The following is a 22,903-nucleotide window of genomic DNA, read 5'->3' as shown; positions in this document are numbered from 1 at the left end:
TTATCCTCAGGCTTGGCTAGATCAAGGACTCCCACATTGTTGGTAAATCTCAGATATATTTAAAATCCAATTTTAACTTCTGCATATGTGATTGTCCCAAACTGGAGCTTAACTGATATTTTCAAATCTCAATATATCTAGTTCCTCGAGACAATACCTCATTAGGTGTTTATGCTCGTCAAGATATAACACAATCATCTTCATGTTGTTCAGAAATTAAAATTGTAGTGTTTATTACTACCACCAAGTGTAATTACCGGAAATATAGAAAGCACTCTAAGTACTGATAAAAACTTACTTGGAAAGTCTCTAGAATAGAGACATGTGTCAAGTATATGTACTTAATATATAACCTAACTTAAAGTTTTACCACATATTGGCAAATGTGACCATCGAATAAGAAAGGCCTCGAAAATTGTACGAAAATATTTAATTTACCATGTAGAAAGATAGATTCCATTGGTGAAGTCATCACCAAAATAAATATAATTATCATTATTGGGGATTGGTATAAGCATGGGACCCCAATTTTCAAAAAGTGTGGGCAACATAGCCACCCCAAAAGTGCAATTTTTTTCACCAAATTCAGGGTCCCCAATGAGTGAAATTCGCCATTTGGCGAATACTCGCCACTAAAGTTATCCCTGCTTAGCAAAGATGTCATTATTGAGGAAGACGTTGCCTTTGATAGATCCAAGAGCTCTTATGAGAGAGAAATTTTAGATTCCCGTAAAGATGCGGATGGTTGAATGACAGCGGCGAGGTTTAGGATTTAACCACAGAAGACCATGGTGACCATCTAATAATGGCTATCTGATGTAGCAATAGAATGGCAGGGGTCCCTTTCTACGTCATAATGGTTTCAGCTATAAAGAGACGGTTGGGGATTTTTGGTCATATAACGGTCGAGATCGCTAGGTTTTTCAAAGAGAGAGAGAGGCTCACTTGGAGCTCCGTGAGAAACCAAAGGAAGGGCTTCATGGGAAGGAAAGGGTCGAGCATGGCTGTGGAGGAAAGGAACAACCTAGGCATTCAATGAAGAGATTTGATTAGACAAATTTGGGAGGAAAAGTGGATTTTAGTGTGGTGGCTCAAAAGTTTTAGGGGCCTAAAATAGCAAATGAATAGGAGAAAGCTATGACGTTTGACCTAGCTCAAACAACATGCACGGTGATAGTTCTGGACTTCAACAACAAGGTATGGGAAGATTCAGTTAGTTTTTTAAAAAGCCATGCCTTTTTTATGAAATGGGATGGAGAATGGCATGCGGTTGAAAAGGTCAAAAGCTGGTGCGATAATCATTGGCGGTGGGTTAAGGGTTTTAAAATCTAGAAAACGGTTTCTATATGTGACTGTAGATTGCGAGCATGATAGGGAATGGATCTTAAATAGTGGTCCTTACATGCTAGAAGGGAAAGACTTTTATATGGAACCTTGGGTAGCAAACTTTGATTCTACAAAGGAGGCTATTCAAACTTTTGTTATTTGGATAGGATTAAGAAATCTTCTACAAGAATACTGGAATGAAACCTCTTACAGGTTGATAGGTGATGAGTTGGGAAGCTACATTAAATCCATCGAGATGGTGGACAAGGTGACCTTGCAAATGTTTCCCCAAATATGCATCCAATGGAACGAGTGTCATCCATTACCAGAGCTTATCGAGCTTCACACCGTAGAAGGTGTATGGCGAAAACCACTTTCCATTGAAGAAAATTTAATGGTGTGTATGGAATGCTTAAGTGAAGACCATGAGGAGGGGGGATGTATAGTCTAAGGGACTGGGAAAAGCCTAGAAGAGGAGAAATTGTTGCAAAGAGTGATCACTCTTTCCACCTCCCAAAAGACTCAAGAAACTTCCTATAAAGAACATTTAGATAGAGCAGCAAGGTGGGAGTGTGAGATACTCTATAAAGATGAGAGGGAAGGACACAATAGGGATGTCTATAGATGGGAAGGAAGTGGCATGAATATGCAAGCTATGAAGTCCATAAGTGATGGTGTAGCCTTTTTGGAAGTAAACTATGTGGAGAATGTCAAGGAGGATGTAGTAGAAGGCGAGCTTGATGAAGCTAAGGGGGAAGGAAGGAGTGAAGATCCTGAGGAAGTAGCTCGAGTGGAGTATGGGGAATGTAGGCATGATACTAATAGGTTTCTTAAAGAAAATTGCCCATCCCCACAATCAAAAGGGGAAGATCAACTTTCTAATGAGGAAGGCCGAGGGAATGATCTTTAAGGTTGATTGGAGAAACTAGAGGAAGATATTCATAAGCTCAGTTGTCACAATCTTGTAGAATCTGGATGTGATGTGGAAGAGGGAGTGGGTCAGGATGAAGAGGGGTTTAAAGATATCTAGATCTCACCTATAAGGAACTTCGAGAGCCATTTTGATTTGGTAAGGAATTCTACTGATCAAATGATTGAGTCAGACTCGGAGGGTGGAACAAATGAGGATAAAGAGGATGTTCTGTGTTTGGAGGAGATTTGTGTCTTAACTGAAAAAAGATCTCTCTCCCAAATAGATGCTAAGGACTCTAAAGTTAAAGTTGGGGGAAAAAAGAAACGAGGCCGAAAAGCAAAAAGACTCTGCTTATAGAAGCTGGTAGTGCAGCTGGATAGAGCAAACTGCGATCGAGAAGGCGTTACCCCTCTTCCTAGAAGCAATGAGGCTCCTATTGTGGAATGTCAAGGGCTGCAATGCCCTTGACAAACTTCGCTTGATCAAGCGGGGTCTTGATCAAGTGAAATCGGATGTTGTTCTCTTGCAAGAAACAAAGACTAAAAAGGATGATTTTGCTTTCATAGGTCGGTGTTTTAGTAGATGCATGAGTTTTTTGACTTAGGCTTTAGGGGCTTCTGGAAGCCTAGGGCTCTTAGTTGTTTAGTGTGACCAATATTGGCAATGGATTAGAGTTTTCTCCAAATAGCTTAATGTGGGTTTTCATCTTCTAAATATTTATGGCCCTACCCAAGATAGACAAAAAAGGGATCTTTGGAGAACCCTGATAGGAGGATGAAATTGCTATTGTTAGTGGTGATTTTAATGCCATCCTAAGTCCCATATAGAAGAGAGGGGGAAGGGGCTGGATATATGCTAGCCAAACGAATTTTAACAATTTTGAGATGGATAATGGACTTTTCAACATCCCTTTCAAAAAAGGAGAGTTGACTTGGACAAATAGAAGGCAATGTTTTGTGAATGTTGCTAAGAAATTAGACTGCTTCTTGATGTATGGAGATTGGTCTGGATGCAAGTGGACCTGTAATGCTGAGATCCTACCAGTTTATGGTTCAGATCATTTTCCTATAGGTTTAAGATTGGAGGAGTCTTCCCCAAACAGGCGTCCTTTCAAATTTGAAGCCATGTGGTTGAGAGCGAAAGGTTTTAAAGATTTAGTGAAGGGATGGTGGTTATAGGCTCCCTTGTTTGAAGGTAATAAAGTAATTTTTTTCAAGAAATTGGAATTCTTGAGGGAGGAACTGAAAATTTGGAATAGAGAACACTACCATAATATTTTTGATAAGAAGCTCTCTTTAGAGGCCTCTTTGAAGGCTTTAAATGATTAGGTTATTCACTCAGAGATACAAGAGAAGGATTTTGAGATGGAACAACTTTAGAGTAAGGATTATGCAGAGGTTATGGTGAGGGAAGAGGTCTTTTGGAGACAACAATCTTAAGAGACATGGCTTAATGATGGTGATAGGAATACAAAAAAATTTCACGACTCAGTAAGAATGAGAAGGGCTTTAAACAAGATTTACTCTATTAATTCGGGTGAGGGATAGTTGTTGACTACACAAGAGGATATTAATAAGGAAGCTATTGCCTTTTTCCAAAATCATAGACAAAAGAATGAGGTGGATCAGGCGGAGGTGGTGGAGGTCTTAGATGTAATTTAGAGGCAAATTTCCAATAGTCAAAATGCAATGTTATAAGATAAGGTGTTGGAGATGGAGGTTAAAAAGGCTTTATGGGGTTTGGGTAGGGATAAAGCCCCAGGACCTGATCATTTCTCTGCACTCTTTTTTCAAGAATTATGGGATGTAATTGGGGGAGAAGTGTGGGAGGTTGTGGCAGAGTCCGACAAAGGTGGGTTTGTTTTAAAGGATTTAAATAACACTTTCATTGCTTTGATCCCCAAAAAGGAGGCGGTGGCAAAATTTGAGGATTTTAGACCAATAGCTTTGTGTAATACTATTTATAAGATAGAGATAGGTAATGGCAAATAGGTTGAAAAGGGTTTTAGATTTTGTGGTCTCTATTGAACAAAGTGGTTTTTGCCCAAGAAGATCTATTTATGGAGTGATTATAGCCCATGAGATGATTCACACTATTAAGGCTAAAAAGTTGGATATAAAGAAAGCTTATGACGAGGTGGATAGAGATTTCTTAGTCAAAGTTCTTTTGAAATCTGAATTTGATGAAAAATGGGTGAGATGGGTAAGAAGTTGTATTTCTACACCCTGCTTCTCAGTTTTGGTACACGGATGCCCTCATGGTTTCTTTGAAATGGATAAATGTATCTATCAAGGGGATCCCCTATCCCCTTTTCTTTTTATTATAATGGCCGAAGTTTTAGGTAGATTAATCACAAAACAGAGTATCTGGTTCTTGGATTGGTGTAAATGTCGCTGAAAAAATGGAGGTTGCTTCGCATTTACAGTTTGTGGATGACAATTTTTTAGCTAACAAGATGGGTTTGTTTTAAAGGATTTAAATAACACTTTCATTTGCTTTGATCCCCAAAAAGGAGGCGGTGGCAAATTTTGAGGATTTTAGACTAATAGCTTTGTGTAATACTATTTATAAGATAATCTCTAAGGTAATGGCAAATAGGTTGAAAAGGGTTTTAGATTTTGTGTTCTCTGTTGAACAAAGTGGTTTTTCCCCAGAAAGATCTATTTATGGAGTGATTGTAGCCCATGAAACGATTCACACTATAAGGCTAAGAAAGTTGGAGAAGATGATGGTAAAGTTGGATATAAAGAAAGCTTATGACTAAGTGGATAGAGATTTCTTAGTCAAAGTTCTTTTGAAATTTGAATTTGATGAAAAATGGGTGAGATGGGTAAGAAGTTGTATTTCTACACCCCGCTTCTCAGTTTTGGTAAACAGATGCCATCAAGATTTCTTTGAAATGGATAAATGTATCAATCAAGGGGATCCCCTATCCCCTTTTCCTTTTATTATAATGACAGAAGTTATAGCTAGATTAATCACAAAACAGAGTGTTTGATTCTTGGATTGGTATGAATGTCGCTGAAAAAGTGGAGATTGGTTCGCATTTACAATTTGTGGATGACAATTTTTTAGTTGGGAAAGCTTTTGAAAGGGAAGCTAGAGTGATGAAGAAAACATTTTATCTTTATGGGTGGGTTTTGGGACAGATGATTAGCTGGAACAAGTCAGAGATTTTCTTTTTCAATGTTCCAATCAATAAGAAAAGAGCCATTGGCAGAATCCATAACATCAAGTGTCTCTCTTCCAGGTAAATATTTGGACATTCCCCTTTTCCAAGGACGCAACAAAGTAGATTTGTGGAAGAATTTTGTTGACAAATATGCGTAAAGAAGATGGAAGGATGGAAAAGCAGGTGGCTCACTCTAGCAGGACGCATTTTAATGTTGAAATTTGTAGTGTGAGTTGTGCCAATTTTCTCAATGATGTGTTTTAATATCCCAAAGAAGGTAATTAAAATCCTAGGACAGAAGATGAGGAATTTCTTTTCGAGTGGAGTAGGGGAGGAAGAGAAGTGTCCTTTATTGGCTTGGGAGAAAATCTACCAATCAAAAAGATGTGGCGTGGCAGGTTTAAGAGATTGGCAAATGATGAATGTTGCTTTGGGAGCAAAGTTAATTTGGAGTATTTATAAATGCTCGGATCAACTTTGGGAAAAGATGCTTCAAGCAAAGTATTTGGATTCGCCTAAACTAAAGAGGATCTTGACCATCAGGAATCCTCCTGCCGGATCGGCCATTTGGAATTTTGTGATTTCCTATAAACCTGTTATAATACATTATATCTCTTGGTTGGTGGGTAATGGGGATAAATCAATTTTTTGGGAGGATTCTTGGAATGGCTACCCTACCCTTGCTGATCCACTTTTTGAAGAAATACGAGGGGTCTTGTCACGACATTATGGAGGAAAAGTGGTAGATTATTTGAATTCAGAGGATGGGCCTTATGGGGTTGAATGGAAGTGGAAGTGTTATGATGGAGATGAACTCTCAGTTCAGCAGAAGGAGCTTTTGCAAAGCATTTTCTCAGAAAGGGAGGTGTGTAAGACAGCAGGGGAGGACAAGGTCTTTTGGTGTGCCTCTTCAAATGGGGAATATTCGGTTAAATTGGGATGTGGTTTAATTTCTTTAGGACAGGATAATGAATTTGAGGGTGGTGATTTGTGTTGGAATAGAGATTGCCTTCCAAAGGCAGGGGGTCTTTGCATGGTTACATGCAAGGATGCATCTTGACAGATGATTGAAGGAGGAAGTTTGGCTTCAATGGTTTGAGTAGGTGTGTTTTGTGTAAACATAAAGAGGAGTCGGCGGATCATCTTCTACTGAGATGCTCAATTGCTCAGGAATGATGGGATGGAGTGAAAAGGAAGTTAAATTGGTAGGGGTCGTGGTTAAATTCAATAAAGATTTCTTTGTAAGTTGGCCAAGACCAACTTCCAGATCTGTTTTGTCAAATATATGGGTGGTGATCCCCTCAATTGTGGTGTGAGAAATTTGGAAGGAATAGACGTATTTTTCAAGATAAAGAAGTCTTTGGAACTTATTTTGTGGAGGATTGATAATTCAATTGAGGAAGTTATGTTTGCCACTACCTTTACATGCAAGGTGAAGCATATGTGTTTTACTAAAGGTGATAGTCTAATTCAGAGCATGTGGTCAGGGATAAAGACAAAAAAGGATGGATGTTTTAATCGAAAAAGTAAGAAGGTTTCAAAGGAGATGGTGTGTTGGGAGGCTCCGGATGAGGGATGGTTTAAAGTAAATTTTGATGGGGCAGCTAGTGGCAATCCACAGCTCTCAGGGGCAGGAGTGATTGTTTGGGACTAGAAAGGGGACACTTTGCCTATGGCAGCAAAGAAAATCGAACAAGGAACAAACAATGTGGCAGAGTTCAAGGCTGCTCTGATGGCAGTTAAATGTGCAAAAAAAATGGTAATTCAAAAGGTGCATTTAAAGGGTGATTCGATGATAGTGATAGAAGCTATTACACTAAATCAGATTCATGCTTGGCACTTGGTGAATCTTTTGCAGAAGGTAAGGAGTGTTTTGGATAGCTTTAAAGATTCTAGACTTAGCCATGTTAGAAGGGAAGGTAATAGAGAAGCGGATGTTTTGTCTAAACGGGCAACACGTTTTGAATCTATAGGAAATTGGGAATTTGAAAGATTTGATAGATAAGGATGGTGGATTAGTCCTTAAAGTGTCTGTTAATTTACTTGTGTGAAATATCTTTCTTTTTGTTTTGGATATAAGTAGATTTTATGAAGACAAGGCAATGATTATTTCAAATGGATGGCGGTGAGCTTTGTTATGAACTGACAAAGCACTTATTGCTTTAAAGGACAGGTAATGTGTGTGACAGGGCATTGAATTGTGGAAAGCAAGAAGATTTAGGGAATTTGTTTTTAGCCATGGGCAAAAGTTTGAAGTTTGTTTTCTATGGTGATGGTAGGTTGTGATAGAGCCTACTTTCACCTTTCAAATTAAGAAGCAACAAAAAGCTCTTTTTGGTCTGGTGACGGATCATCGATTGGGATTGCTCCTAAAATGCCCATCTGAGGGAGTAACGAAGGCAGTAAAGGAGACTTTAGGGCCGCTATTCCAAGAATTGAAACCCTACTAGAAAGTGAATGTAGATATAGCGGCGATCATTGTGGTGTGCGGTCTGGAATTAAATGAGAAAGATGCAGTAGTATTATGGGTGGAGTCTCTTTTCCCACGTAATTTGATTGTAGGTGTTGAGTCGCTGTTAGAATGGCAGCAGCCCGCTTCAATTTCGATTACAGTGAATGCTTTGTGAATCCGGAAGAAGGAATGGAAATGGGGCATTATTCTTTCCTTTGGTGACCAACACGTTTTGATCATAAAGACTATAAGGAGGGAATTGTTGTGGCTTGGAGGAAGTTGAAGATGCTGATTAGTTGCTTTCAAGAAGCAAAGGGAAAACGGGTTTTTGGCTTACATGTGGCCTTTCCTTGTCGTCATCGCTCTGTAATTCCACAACACCGCAAGATGAGCATAAGTGTTTTCTATCCAGAGGAGTAAGTGAAGATGTTTCTGGTTTTTTAGTTTTTTGATGTGATTCTGAGAAGGATGGGAAGGGTGGAATATTTGCGAAATTATAGATTTCCATTTTGAAGTAATGGGTTTTTGTTTTAGAAAATTTGAAAAGCAAATTGGAAGACAGGGAGGATTTTTTCTCACCTAATGAAGTTAGCACGATCCAAGGCTTTTTTGGACTAAGGAAAGTAGCGACAACTAGGATGAAGCTTTGGAAGTAAGGATGTAGATAGGTTTTTTTGATCAAAAGACAGCCCTGGTTTCGAACTAGTGTATGAAAGGGAGGTGACATCAGCGATATGCTCTAGCTTCTGAGAGAAGCCTCAAGTGATTTGGAATTATTGGACTGATATAGCTAAGTCAAATTTTTGCCTTCGAATCCTTTTGTAATTGAAGGGATATAAGAGATAATATGTCTATAGGTAGAGGGTGATGTAGGATGTGTAGTTTTCTGTAAAAGGCCATAGATATGAGGCTCACTTGCTATTGTATATTCCTTAATATCAATAAAATACTAATATTACCGATCAAAAAAAAGATCTGGTAAAGATATGGAGGAGGGTCATCCTCCCAAGGTTCAAAGGGAGTCTCTCAAAGAAACTATGAAAGAAAATCAGACTGCTCTAGTCGATGAACCCAACAGTAACAAGAAGAGACTACTTTGGGCAAGAAAGATGATTGAGGAAGCTGAAAACTAGCGGCACCCAAAGGAGCTTTTAGAGAGTGAGAGACCCCACAGATTTTCTAGCTATGTTGCCTTAATGAGTGAGATCATCAAATTAGAACCAACTTGTGTTACCGAAGACCTCAAACATCAAGTATGGAAAGATGCCATGATAGAAGAGTATAAGTCAATTATAAAGAATGATGTATGGGATATAGTACCAAGACCAAAAGGGAAATCTGTTGTTTCTTCAAAATGGTTCTTCAAAATCAAACATGTTGTAGACAGCAATATAGAGAAACACAAAGCTCGCTTTGTGGCTAGAGGTTTCTTACAAAAAGAAGGTATTGATTATGAAGAGACATTTGCACCTATTGCTTGTTACATCTTAGTAAGAGCGGTAATAGCTATTGCAACATCTAAAGGCTAGAAGATCCATCCAATGGATGTGAAGAGTGCATTTTTTATAGGACCATTGAAGATGTCTATTTAGAGCAACCTAAAGGTTTTGTAATACATAATGTTGAATCTCATGTATGCAAACTAAAGAATTTATATGGACTTAATAGTCCCCTAGAGCTTGGTATGAGAGGATTGATCACTATCTTTTGGCACTGAGGTTTTCCAAGAATGATGCAGATCCAAACCTCTATTTTAAGGTATTTAATGGCGATATGTTAATACTTGTTTTGTATGTTGATGACCTGCTAATCATAGGAGATCACCTTATCACTCAATGCAAGGAGGACTTGGCTTCAGAATTTGACACAAAGGACGTAGGCATTTTGCATTACTTGGAGAGGAAGTTTGACAGAATTCAGATGGTATCACTCTTAATCAACGGAAGTATACTATTGATATGCTGAAGAGGTTTGGAATGCCGAATTGCAGATCCATGTCTACTCCTATGGAAACAAATTTGCATAAATTGAAGGAAGCAGTAGCAGAATCAAAATTTGTTGATCCCACTCTCTATAGACAGATAATTAGATTATTGATGTATTTAGTTAACACAAGACTGGATATATGTTATGCAACAATTGCTCTAAGCCAGTTCCTGTGTGAAACTAATAAGAAACATCTTGTTGTTGTAAAGCATATTCTGAGATACCTTCAAGGTGCAACAACAATTATGATTATGTATGTATGTGTATGCATGTATACCATTTCATGAACTGCAATACATACATGCACATATGTATACAGATTATCAGATCAATCATTGAATTATGACCAACGCTACCATATCTTTAACAAATCTTTTATCTATTTGTAGGTTCTGAGGTTGGGGACTTATACGTGTACATGTGTGTATGTGTGTTTGTACTGATGAACCCAAAACAATAGTTTAACCCACAAACCAAAACTTAGACCACAAACTCATACCAAGACTAGTATCTTAGAAAAACAACAAATAGAAGATGCATAAAATAAATAGCATTTCTTACCTTAACAAAAAAAATATAATAGAAAGTAGTTGGATCTTGCCTTTTGCATGTTTCTTGGGCATTCCCTTCATGTTGTTTCATTCTCTCTTCATCTTGATAGCATTTCTGCACCTTCTTGAGCAATTTTATTGTATTGGGACAACTTATACCATCTTGGCTACATCATCTTCATCAGTTGGCCTTCATTCCATGGGGATTGAGCATTATGGTTTTAAAGGGAAGTCTCTTCACTCCACTTGGTTTCATGTTTTGGCACCACACCATAGTTCATCTTAGTCTTTCATTATTGTCTTTATCATTTATCATAGCAGTTATCTATCACTGCTATCTCGTCTATTCGATTGTTGCAGAGGTGGAAACACCAAAACAGGGATCTAACTGAGGCAGGTCTCCAAACAACCATCCAACAATTTCTCTATTTCTTTGTGTATGTAGAAGGAGAAAGGAGAGGAGCTCTTGGGGTTCTTCTACCCCCTTCAATCACAAGTTTTCTCTTGTCATTCATTCCCTTGCATCACCTTTATTTTCATAACATAGTCATCCTTTCTGCCCTGTGTTAATAGACTAGTTTATTCTTGTTATTCAAGTTAGCATTTCTGGTTTCTACCTCATTTTCTATGCATTGCCTGTACACAAACACACATTGCACAAATGTTCTACATCCATCTTGTCATCCTTGACTCGCACAATTGTCCAAGGCAATAAGCTCATGGAGCTTGGCAGTTAATCCTTGCAGTAAGCTCTTTAATTTCTAATACTTAAAATACTTTTATATATTGTCACAACTCAATTAATAGCATAATTCAGTTCTTGCATTTCATATCTTACTCAATTTAGTCCTTATGGTTTCTGCATCATATCATTTAAGTCTTAAACTTTCCTTCATCATACCATAATGTGGTTATTGATGACGAATGTCACGAGACTTGATATTCTTAAGCATATCATATCTACTAATATCACAAGCAAGATGATATGTCATAATCTATACTTGGATGAGTATTATCTTCCCTACCTAAGAGGGAGTATTGAAATGATAGCAGTGTTCAGATAATCATGGATGATAACTTCAATATAAAAATCTGAAGATTAAATGCATACACATACATTAATATACATTATGTATATCAATGTATGTAGATACACAATTAGATCAATCAATTGTCTTGATCTATCACCCACGATAAATCTGGGTATTAATACTTATACTGATTTAACTGATCTGTACTTGATCAAACTCTACTGCCATTTATATGCACTGATGGTAAGTTGATTAATGAGAAAATGGTTTCAATATTCTACAGTTCTGAGTTTGATTATGTTTGCTTAAAATACGGATAACAAGTCCCCATAATTATATTGTCTTGGGTGTCGATTTCAATCATTGTGATTAAGGAAACTAATCATTGGTTATAGAGAGACACGTCTATGAATGGACATGTCTCCACTCACCTGGAGATATGTCTATTCATTGACGTGTCTCCAAATAGTTATATATATCCAATCAGATCGAACTTGGAAGGAGTGTAATGTCCCCTTCTCCACGCTAGACCTGTTGGCGCCTAGTTGGTCTATCTTTCCATCTGGATAGGCTAAGGGCATTTGTTTTAGGATCCCAGGCAGTCACAGAAGTCTTTTGGTTTCAGTAGAGGAGATATTTAAATGGGAAATTCTAAGGTTAAAGTCACGTTGCTTTATTAAGTTGATTTATGAAGTACTTTATTATTTGAAATCACTTTAGGACAAAATGACTTGAGTGACTAAAAGACAAGATAGTCTTTATCCCACATTGCTAAGTTGTACACATCTCCCCTCACTTCGAGGTTATATAAGAAAGTAGTTGCATTGGGATTGACACCATGAATATATGTTATTTTCTCAAATCCTAAGAGTTGCTTAAATGTGACTGGATATTTCCTAAGGACGAAACCCCTTAAGGAAAAGAGTGAGGCTAGACACAAACCTGGTATCTCATATTGCACTTTCAGAACTGAAGTTCGATTGAATACATAGGAAACCGATAGGAGGTTGGAGTTTTTAGACGGTAGTGTGTAGAATAGGTCAGTGTAGCATTAGCACGCATAGGTCACCATTGGGCTGATTTATGCCTAAGCGGTAGGCAGATAGGGAGTACAATCATCCTGTAGCAGAAGAGATTACTACAGTGACAATACCTTGTGTGAGTATCATTTCCATTTTTATTGTTATGCATTGCCAACATTTTCCCTAGCATCGAACATGCAGTAGCGGAGCACGTGATAGATGGTAAAAACTAGGTGACAGTTCAGACTCACCATAATGAACGTAGCACGTGAATACCTTCACTCTAGTAGTGACAAGCAAGAAATGATAGTAGGAACAACACATGGAAGTAGGAGGTGATTGCAAAGACGCCTAAGTATCCTAATAGTAGCTCCCAGACAGTTACACGAGTCTCCTCCAATTGACGACAATCTAAACTATGAAAAATCTGGTTTGTACTATCTAATGCCAGTTACTGTACGTAATGGTCTTCCTTTCATGAATGTAGAAATTTTGTCATTTATACATTGCATAACAAACCTAGGTTTATCGTTGTGGTTTTAAATGGATATTACTGAAATATCCCAAACTGGATATTTACTCGATTTTTCTTTCTACAGATAGCATTCAGAACATAAACATGTGAAGTTGCATGATAAAACTAGTGATATAAAACCTGGGAAATATTCCCAAGATATTTACCCAATTGTTTCCTCAGAACTGACATTCAGAACTTAAACCATAGGCATATGTATTACAAACAACAATAGAAATCAGTAGACTCCAATAAATATAATCCTGTTCTTTTTAGAATAATATACAGGATTTCAAGCATATGGAAATCCATTACAAACCAACAGTCTAAAAGCTGTAAACTCTCATACAATCTCTCAAAATCCAAACTGAAACACAGAATTTATGGTCAAATTGGAAAACTTAGAGAAGAACCTATAAGCACATACAAGACACCTGAAGTGACGTCTCCACGGACAATGGATTTGCGTCCACTGTCTGCTGGCACGAGGGGCTACATCCTCATACTGGCTGAAAGCTAAAGCTTTTTGAATACTCTCACAAGAGAAAAACAAAAATCTGAATACTAAATAAAGCATACCTGGGAAAGAGCCTCTTTCCCTTTTTAAGACACAAACTAAGACTCTTCGACTCCCCTCTGGCTTTCATCTTATTCCCCTGTGACTCTTCAACTTCCCTTTGGCTTTTTGTCTTATTCCTCCTTGACCTTTAGTCCCCCCTTATAATATTAAATTGCTACATTTTATTCCAGCTCTCATAGATAAATTTTAATATTATAAGGGTATATCTAAAAATCCTCTAATGTCCCAAAAAGGGACATTACAATTACCAATTAATGTTTTCGTACCACTGTACATGTATTTGCTAAAATTCTGTTTAACATAACTATTTCATGGCATTTATAATGATATTTAGTAAAGTGGTATTATAGAGGTACCTTTGCTTAAGGTCTTGGGTTGTATAACAATTGTTTGACAAGTTTTCCGCTAGTCAAAGTTCAATTTATCTGATCAAACCTAGCCGAGATTATTACAGTGGTATCAGAGCCATAAATCCTGCCATCTTGTGGGGAAATTTATTACGTAACAAGCTAGAATAAACAAGAAAAATGACAGCCACGTATGACGAAGAAACTTTATAAATTCAGTCACCCCCAACCTGAACAGGCAGGATCTTCAAATCAAATTGACATATAGGATAATTATTCAGTGGATGAGCAGTTAACTTTTGGAACAGGTTGATCAGATCAAACAGGCAAGAAACACTCAAATGGTTCATAATGAGACTAAACAGGAATGAGAAGGGAAACATTGCAGGCTATTAGAGATGGGCAGAACAACATCAATATTGCGCTTCAACAGCTTGCAGGTACTATGCAACAACTAGCTCCGGCGGCTAACAGGAGAGCCTTGAGCCATCACAGTGGAGGTGGTAGTGTGGCAGGATCAACCTGAGCTGTCAGTGCCCCCAAACGGAACACTGGCAAGCCTTTATGCCCATTTTTAATGCAGAGGAAGAAGTAGCACCACTAGCACCACCAAACTTACTGCCAAAAAACATTATGACAATGTACGATGAATGGGATTTGTTCCTTGGCCCAGTTAAACAGAATTTGTCCTTTATTGAATACTTGAATCAGAAAAGGGAGACAAAAAGACCACAGCAAGAAATGAGACCTAGAGCACAGAATAGGCATTTGAAGCATGCAATGAGCAAAATATCCCTCCCTGCTTTTGATGGAAGTCGTAAGACATCTGCAAGAGCTTGGATTCACAAGTTAGACACCTACCTAACACTTAAGCCCATGTCAGAGATGGAAGCCATTAGATTCACTACGATGCATTTAGAGGGAGCGACATATGGTTGGTGGCATCATGGGTTGGTCACCTAGGATCATGGTCTCATCACGTCTTATGAGACTTTTAGCTCTAAGATGATTACTTGCTTTGACAGAAAGGATATAGAGGTCTATTACATGGATTTGACACAGTTCGACAGGGTGGATCTCTGTATGATTTCATTGACGAGTTTCAACGGATCTCGGTGATGGTTCCAGATATGTCAGAACAGCATAAGGTAATGTTGTTTACCGAGGGTTTACAGGATAGATATAGAGGTTTGGTTAAGGTACTTAAGCCAAACACTTTGGATGATGCTATTAAGATCGCACACGATCTAGAGTCACCCTCTTCGATATTACAACCTCCTAAGAAACCGTATAAGGGGTTCACTTCATTCCAAAAGAACAAGAACCAACATACGGCAACTCCTCCTAGGATGGACTTTGAGACATGAAATGAACTCAAGAGGAAGAAGCTATGCTTCACTTGCAGAGAGCCATAGACACTGGATCGTAGTTGCCTTGGCAAAGGCAAAATACATTATGTCGAGGTACTTTCAAAGGAGGAGGATGAGCAGTAGGAGGGCAGCGATGTTGATGGCAGCGATGAGGAAGAAGGTGAGGAACGGTCACCTAGAGAGAGAAAGAAGGAATCCATTCAAGGACAACCTCCTACCATAGCTTCCCTTTCCAGCGATCCCATGGGCACCCCTTTTGTTTGAAGGGAATTGTTAGAGGACAACGTATGTTAATTCTATAACTTTAAATTATACTGGTCTGATTACAAATCATACTGATCTGTTCTTGCATAAGATCTCTTCTAAGGTCTATATACTTGTCTTCTCTTCTTGATAGGTATCGGCATCTCTCTTGGATAACTTGGTTTTTAACTAACTAATCTATTTGGTTAGTTTAGGCATTAAACTAATATTTTCCTTGGAAAGTCGTCGGTTTTGAGAGAGCATTCTAGGCCGACTTTGGAAGGAACATGTCATTTGTAAGGATATGCCCCTTGATTTCTATATTTAATAGGGTGTGGTTGAAGTTTAAGGACACACAAGAATAACAAGTTTGCTCCTTGATCAATACTGCCCTAAGATAACTTGCAGAAAATAAAAGCATTTCCAGAATTATATTTCTCCATTCACTCAAGACTGTATATTGAAGATCATCTGCAGCAAGCATAAAGAAGGTACAATCTAAGTCTAATTCATAACAGAATTTTGTAGATGCTTTACAGCATATTGTATGTCTTTTAGATACAGGTGCATCGCATAACTTTGTTAGCATGCACTGGGTCACGAAGAGGAAATTACAAATTGATGACATACCCGAGTTCAAGGTTAGAGTGACTAGAGAAAGAGATTGAGGTGCACAGGGAAGGTGTCAAGAATTTCGATTCATTTTGATGATTTCCTTCTTGAGGTAGATTTTTATGTGGTCGATTTGGATGGACTAGATGCCATGTTGGAGAGAAAGTGGTTAGAGACCATTGGCAAATACACAGTTGATCATGATAAGATGCAACTAGATTTCTTATAGGATGGCCGACAAGCGATCCTCAAGGCTATGCCAGAGGGCGAACCCAAGTTGATTTTAGTCCATAGGATGGAGGCTATTATGAGGCATGATAACATGGAGTGGGCAGCACACTGCTTCATTTCCTCTAAGGCTACCTTAGACTTAGGACAATAGTTTCATATTGACATTTAGCCAATGTTGGATAAGCACAAGGGGGGTTTTGAGGACATACCTCTGGGCATTCCCCCAAATAGAGGATTTGAACATATCATTGAGCTAGAGGAGGGCACGAAACTTGTCATCACTACAACTTATCATCATCCCAGGCACTATAAAGAAGAGATAGAAAAGACAATTAAGGAACTTTTAGACATGGGGCACATTAGACCTAGCTCTAGTCCCTTCACTTCTTCAGTTGTATTGGTAAAGAAGAAGGATGACACTCTTCCCATGTGTATTAATTACTGTGCTCTCAACAAGAGGACCATCAAGAATAGGTACCCTATCCCTCGCAATGATGAGTTATTGGATGAGCTACATGGGGCAGTTTACTTCTCAAAGATTGACCTCAGATTGCAATACCATCAAATACGGCTTCACGAGGAGGATATGCATAAATAGCTTTCAAATGTCACTATGAGCACTACGAGTTCTTGATTATGCCATTTGGAGTCACTAATGTGTTGGCTACTTTTCAGTAATGCATGAACCATATTTTTAGAAGAAAGCTGCAAAAGAGTGTATTAGTATTTTTTGATGACATCTTGGTTTTCATTAGAACTTGGGAGGAGCACCTGCAGCATTTAGATGAGGTGCTTAGTATTATGGAGGAGCACTCATTATTTGTGAAGGAGTCAAAATGTGAGTTCGGTTTGACAGTGATTCTTTACCTTGCTCACGTGATTGGTGCAAATGGGGTAAAGGTACACCAAGAAAAGATTCAAGCAATCTTAGATTGCCCACTGTCGAGGAACGTATGAAATTTGAGGGGCTTCTTGGGCCTTTGTTCTTATTACAGGAGGTTCGTTAGAGGATTCTCACAGACAATAGCTCCCCTCACCGATCTCACACAAGAATGGGCATTCAGGTGGGCAGTTGATGTAGAGGTGATCTTTGATAGGCTCAAGCAGGAGATGAGCACATGCCCAATCTTGGCATTGCCCGATTTCTCTCGGTCGTTTGTTCTAGAGTGTGATGCTTCAGGGAGCAAGATTGGCACAGTTCTAATGTAGGATAGGCATCCAATCACTTATGAGAGCAAGAGGCTCAGGGATGGTGAGAAACTGTACTCCACCTATGACAAGGAAATGTTGGTCATTAGGCATACTTTAACCAAGTTTAGACAGTACTTGGTGGGTGGCAGATTTACAGTTGGGACGGATCACAACAATTTGCACTACTTCTTAGAACAAAAGGATCTAAATGAAAGGCAACAAAAGTGGGTTAGCAAGATTCAAGCCTATGATTTTGACATCGAGTATGTCAAGGGTAAGAACAATGTAGTGGCTAATGCACTTTCCGAGAAACCTTCAGTTGTGCTATTTTCGAGATATCGATAGATTGGAAGTCTCAATTGTTGGTTGAGTATTATAAGAATACTCAAGCATGTCAAAATATGGATGGACAACTTTAGGACAGCAGGTACAAGGTAATCGATGATGTGATTTTTTATAAGGATAGGATTTACTTCGTACCAGGATCTAAACTCAAGGGTAAGATTATGGAAACTCGTCATGATGCACCATCAACAGGGCACCCAGGTTTGACAGGTCAAGGAAAGGTTTTTGTGGAAGGGCCTCAAGGACAATGTCCTCCAACATATCAGAGAATGTCAGACTTGTCAGCAGAACAAGTTAGAACATGAGCTTCCAATCGGGTTATTACAGCCTCTTCCTATTCCAGCACAGAAATGGGAGAGCATCTCCATGGACTTTATTACAGGATTGCCGAGGGTGCAAGGAAGAGACTCCATTTTTGTGGTGGTGGACAGATTGACAAATTTCGCTCATTTCTTTGCCATAACAGCAAATTGGTCGGCCTCTCAGGTAGCTGAGTTATTCTTTCGAAAAGTTTTTCGTCTACATGGTCTTCCTCACACCATTGTGAGCGACAAGAATAGCAAGTTCCTCAACATTTTTGACAGGAACTATTCAGATTGACAAGTACAGAATTGACACCCAGTACGAGTTACCACCCCCAAACAGACAAGCAAACAGAGATAGTAAACAAATGGGTGGAGGGTTATCTCCGGAGTTATGTAGCAAGGCAATAGAGGGCTTGGGTTAAGTGGTTAAACCTAGGGGAGTATTGCTACAACTCCTGCCACATGTCCATCCAAATGACTCCATTTCGAGCTCTCTATGGCAGCGAACCTCTATCGTTCGTAGATCTGGCTTTGCAAGACAGTAGGGCACCATTAGCTGGGGATTGGATACAGGATCAGCAAGAAATTTTCAGATCCCTTCGAAAGAATATTCTACAAGCTTAGAATCAATAGAAGATGTACACTGATTGTCATCGGACAGAGCGGAGTTTTGAGTTGGAGGACATGGTTTATCTTCGATTCCAACCATACAGACAGAGTTCTTTGAATAAGAGTGGGTCTCAAAAACTCCATCCCAAATTTTTTGGTCCCTATCGCATTATTCAGAGAGTTGGGGAGATTGCTTATGAGCTGGACTTGTCAGATGACAATAGGATTCATAATGTTTTAAACATTTCTTGTCTCAAGAGAGCGATTGGTCAGCATGTAGTGCCCTCCATTGGATTGTCTCCACTTGATGAGGAAGGGGAGCTAGTATTAGTTCCAGCAGAGGTGATAGAGGTTAGAGAAAGGAAGCTATGTAACAGGTCCATTAAGGAATATCTGATTTGCTGGAAGAATTTTCCATATGAAGATGCCACTTGGGAAAGCGAGTCAATCCTGCAACATCTGGCATTGAGATTGCTTGAGGGCAAGTCATCCCAGGAAGGGAGAACTGTAATGTCCCCTTCTCCATGCTAGACTTAGTGGTGCCTAGTTGGTCTATCTTTCCATGCGGATAGGCTAACGACATTTGTTTTAGGATGTCATTCAGTCACAGAAATCTTTTGGTTTCAGTAGAGGAGATATTTAAGTGGGAAATTCTAAGGTTAAAGTCACATTGCTTTATTAAGTTGATTTATAAAGTACTTTATTATTTAAAGTCACTTTATGACAAAATGACTTAAGTGACTAAAAGACAAAATAGTCTTTATCCCACATTGCTAAGTTGTACGCATCTCCTCTCACTTTGAGGTTATATAAGAAAGAAGTTGCATTGGGATTGACACCATGACTATATGTTATTTTCTCAAATCCTAAGAGTTGCTTAAATGTGACCGGATATTTCCTAAGGACAAAACCCCTTAAGGAAAAAAGTGAGGCTAGACGCAAACCTAGTATCTCATATTGCACTTTTAGAACTAAAGTTCAATTGAATACATTTGAGGCTGATAGGAGGATGGAGTTTTTAGACGGCAGTGAGTAGAACAAGTCAGTGTGTGGGGTTAGCATGCACAGGTCACCATTGGGCCAATATATGCTTGGGTGGCAGGCAGACAGGGAGGACAGTCATCCTGTAGCAGAAGAGGTTATTACAATGACAGTACCTTGCATGAGTATCATTTCCATTTTTAGTGTTATGCATTGCCAGCATTTTCCCTAGCATCAAACCTGCAGTAGCAGAGCACGTGATAGATGGTAATAACTGGTCGGTAGTTCAGACTCTTACCATTGTGAACACAGCATGCAAATACCTTCACTTCAGTAGTGACAAGCAGGAAATGATAGCAGGAACAGCACACGGAAGTAGGAGGTGATTGCAAAGACACCTAAGTATCCTAACAGTAGCTCCCAGACAGTTACACGGGTCTCCTATCCTCCAACTGACGACAATCTAAACTATGAAAAATCAGGTCTGTACTATCTCATGCAAGTTACTGTACATTATGGTCTTCCCTTCATGAATGTAGAAACTCTGTCATTTATACATTGCATAATAGACTTGGGTTTATCATTGTGGTTTTAAATGGATATTACCAATTAATGTTTTCATACCACTATACATGTATTTGCTGAAGTTCTGTTTAACATAACTATTTCATGGCATTTATAATGATATTTAGTAAAGTGGTATTATAGAGGTACCTTTGCTTAAGGTCCTGGGTTGCATAACAGCTGTTTGACAAAATTTCCACTAGTCAAAGTTCTATTTATCTGATCAAACCCAGTAGAGATTTTTACAAGGAGGTACACAAATCAAATAGTGCAAGCCTTCTAAGAGTTCGATGATTATGATTAACACTAATATTCAGTATTGCATTCGCAATAATCAGAACTCTTCATTCTTAGTTCAGATTTGTATAATCATGGAAAGTAATAATTAACTTATTCTGATTACAACCTGCAAGAACAAATATCAATCAATAAGAGTATCTTGTGAGAGTCAATAATTAAAGGAATATACATGCAGTTCAGATCTGCAATAAATATAAACATTCTTACCATTTAGTTACAATGTTTTAAATATATTATTTGATGACTCTTGGAGGGAGGATTGGGTTGGAAATTTCCCAATAATTCAAAAACCAACCCTTAGCATTTTATTTTTACTTTCTAGCACTCACAAAAAGTGAATACAACAGAAAAAAATTTGAGAGCACTCACACAGAAACACAATGAGGTGTCTCATCAAAACCTTGATTATGAATTTTGGTGCAATATGGCATTCGACTTCACACAAGAAAGGTGGACACAACTACTGAGGAGTCTATAGACTTGAATGAAATTGATCCATACAAAGACAAGTTTGCACAAGATAAAATTATAAACTGATTACAAAAGCTCATTAGTCATGCTCAATTGAAGTAAAGAAATAATATGGTTCACTGATTATATTGGTTGAAAGTCCATAGCTGATAAATGAATGATTAACTTTCTTTCAAATGCAACCTAGAAACTAATAGAGAGGTATAATTACAGAAGCAATAATCTACAAAAAAAAATGATTGTATCTGAACCTTGGAGCTAGCCAAATTTCTTTTTGGAAAAAAACTCATTGACCCAATTTTGAATGATTTTTTGCAATAAAATCATTTTAAAATCTAAAACTAATGGAAAAAATAATTGCAGAAACTTGCAAAACCCTAAAAACAATTGGAAAATTACTGAAGCTCAGAAATACGGCTGATTCCGGGATGCAATCAGTATCAACATAGAATCCAAGTGGAAATGGCTAGTTATTTTGTCCCTTAATTTCTTTCCAATCTCCAAAAAACATAAAAAAAGAACCAAGAGGAGCAATGGTGGTAACCAAATTTCAAATGGCCTCAAATGGTCTAAAGCAAAATGGCATGTGAGATAGTTTTGAAGAAGTGGAGAGATTTTCTCTAAATCATGAGTTAGATATGAACTATGTTGGAATATGTCCAACATATCCTCTCAAAATTCGTGACATGGTCTACCAGCCTCTTGTGAGATCCTTAAATGGGATGATAGTGGTTTATTGAATATATGCATCTTTTGGGAGAACTCCCTACACAAGGTATCTGAGCAAGGTTGTAGGTTGAAAACCCCTTGGGCAACACAAAGGAGTTGTTGGAATTTCTCCAACTTATCCCCTTGTGATTTGTGACATGGTCTAACAACCTCATGTGAGATCCTTAATTAGGATGGTAGCGATTTCATAAATTGTAATGTTCGTGTGATTAAATAAAATAAATGATAATACTTGTACTTTGGGGTCCCGATTGATTTATGTATATCTGAAACCCATATTTTGTTCCTTGGTCATAGGTGTTTGTTGTCATATTGACACTTGTGTGCACCTCCAAAGTTTTCCTCCAATGCGGTATTTATGACCGACATGTAAGATGTTTTTGTTATGCGACATCAATTATTTATTGTATTGTGAATTCCAGTTGGAGATCTTCTCTATTTCACCATTTTAGAAGTGAAAGATTTTCACTATTTAGCTAACACAATTTCAGTGGGATTCATCTCTCATCCTATGCTGTTTTGTTTAGCTTTGGTTTGAATCTAGCAAATCTAAAGCACTATCATTGTTTGAATCAAAAATTATTTCTAGCATCATTAGTATCTGGAGATCATTGTGCAATTTGGAGTTCAATTATTTTGGTTGTGCATGTAAACTCAATTGTCTTAGTATTAGTGAATGCTATAGGAATAGCGAATGATGGTCTCACAATCGTCTGAAGACAAGCATTAACTTACTGTAGGGATCAAATTTTCCACTATACGGTTTGCCTAAGACTCCATACAGGTTCGGCACCATACCATCCCGTACAACCTACTCAACCTTTGATATCAACACCATCATGCAAATTGCCTCCTCATTGTATGCATTGCTCCCTCTGTAAGGAAACTTGCAACAAAGAATATAACTGTTTCCACATAACCCATAATAGATCAAATATCAACACCGTCGTGCAAATTGCCTCGTCATTGTATGTATTGCTCCCTCTATAAGGAAACTTGCAACAACGAATATAACTGTTTCCACATAACCCATAATAGATCAAAAATAAACATGCAAT

General features: G+C 38.2%; 1 protein-coding gene across 2 annotated transcripts in view; it reads right to left on the bottom strand.

The window, feature by feature from the left end:
• The window catches only part of LOC149539809 (uncharacterized), a 109,489-nt gene that overhangs the window by 4,969 nt on the left and 81,617 nt on the right, over nt 1-22,903 (bottom strand). The window lies entirely within an intron of this gene.

The sequence above is a fragment of the Cupressus sempervirens genome, chromosome 9 (genome assembly GCF_028749045.1).
Source record: "Cupressus sempervirens isolate cs-2001-9-10 chromosome 9, ASM2874904v1, whole genome shotgun sequence".
Taxonomy (NCBI): domain Eukaryota; kingdom Viridiplantae; phylum Streptophyta; class Pinopsida; order Cupressales; family Cupressaceae; genus Cupressus; species Cupressus sempervirens.
Note: the sequence above shows the minus strand (reverse complement) of the source record. Positions and strands in the feature narration are given on the sequence as shown.